The sequence below is a fragment of the Apis dorsata genome, unplaced genomic scaffold (genome assembly GCF_000469605.1).
Source record: "Apis dorsata unplaced genomic scaffold, Apis dorsata 1.3 scaffold_661, whole genome shotgun sequence".
Classification (NCBI taxonomy): domain Eukaryota; kingdom Metazoa; phylum Arthropoda; class Insecta; order Hymenoptera; family Apidae; genus Apis; species Apis dorsata.
Window position 1 is genome coordinate 196,564 of NW_006263848.1, and position 1,510 is coordinate 198,073.

Consider the following 1,510-nt stretch of genomic DNA (forward strand, 5'->3'; position numbering starts at 1 on the left):
GACGATCTCGAATTGGCGAGATCGAAGCGTATTGTACACGATAGATTGTATTCTCGAAGTTTGTCGATTTGTTTCGCCTCGCTGCGTTTCTCTTCTTCGTTCTCCTCCTCCTCCTCCATCCATCCTCGTTCTTTCTCTAGTACGAGAAAGTTGCCGTCGCTTGCGAATATTCTCATCGAGACTCGACGGCGAAACACATGTTAATGTTCGAATCGATCTCGAGATTTTTCGAGCTCGAAATTTTTTCACGATCGCGAGATTTTATATCTCGGGGAGGGTTGAATCGAGCCATGAAAACGAACCGAGCCTTGGTCGATTGATCTCGTGCGGTTGATCGTCTCCAACGTTGTTGCGGCCGAGAGAGAGAGAGAGATGGTGGCGATTGGATCTCCGCCAAATGCCGTTGGTAAAATTAATCGTTCTCTCCGACATGAATTCCTCTCCAAGCGGGGAATATCAATTTGCGGGGATCAAAAGGAGACAACGTTGACAACAACTGGTCGTCGCGAAAGGTTAGAGAGACGATAATCGGTCGAAACACGATCGACCACCGACGAGCGCTTTCACGCCGTATCGTATCGAGTTTACTTAAGACGGTTAGAGGTTTTCGTGCGTTTTCGTAACGTCCCTTTCCTCCTCCTCCTCCTCCTTCTCCTCCTCCCTTCCCTTTTCTTCATGGAAGAACTTTTCTTATCTCGTTATCGCCGAATTTTCCGTTATTATTATTATTAATATTATTATTATCATCATCATTATTATTATTATTATCATTATTATTATCATTATTATTATTATTAATATTATTATTAATATTATTATTATCATTATTATTATTATTATTATTATTATCATTATTATCATCACACACACACACACATCCGTGGATATGGGGTTTTAATAAACGATGGAGTAATCGTCATCGAAGATTTTTCAAAAACACTGTTCGTACGAAAAATACGAATCGTACGTGGGAGAGGAAAAAAAAAACTAAAAAAAAAAAAAAAATAGATGCGTAAAGATAAAAATATAGACGCATCGAGAGGGAGAGAATCGTGAAAGAAACGATGGTCGTGTATGGTGGCAGCAGTAATACGCTTCAAAGAATCGTATTTCTTCTTTTTTTACAGATCGAAATTTTGGCAAACGATGGAAGTACGAACACCGTTTTAGCGGCGAGTTGGAAAGAGAAATCACGTTCGAGATTCACGTTCCGTAAAAGGATCAAAGGAAGGAGAGCCTAATCGAGAGCGAAATCTGTTATTGAGCGAGGAAAACAACGTGGAAATATATAAGAGAAGAGCGATCGTTTAAAGCGAAATGCGAGATAAAGGGACGTAAGAGCGCCGGTCGACGACGACGACGACAACGACGAGCAACGGACAAGAAGAGACGATACGTCGGATGAGGGCGACAAATGCACGCTGCCGAGAACCCGTGTTGTTAAAATAACGAAAAAAAAAAAAAAAAAAAAAAAAAAAAAAAAAAAAAAAAAAAAAAAAAAAAAAAAAAA

The 1,510-nt window shown here is 39.8% G+C and overlaps 1 long non-coding RNA gene across 1 annotated transcript in view; it reads left to right on the plus strand.

Annotated features, from left to right (window-relative positions):
• LOC116186407 overlaps window positions 1-1,490 on the plus strand; it is an 18,410-nt gene extending 16,920 nt beyond the window's left edge. Inside the window, exon 3 of the long non-coding RNA XR_004151391.1 lies at window positions 1,128-1,490. This is a non-coding gene — a long non-coding RNA (uncharacterized LOC116186407). The remainder of the gene's footprint in view (window positions 1-1,127) is intronic.
• Window positions 1,491-1,510: the final 20 nt, after the last annotated feature.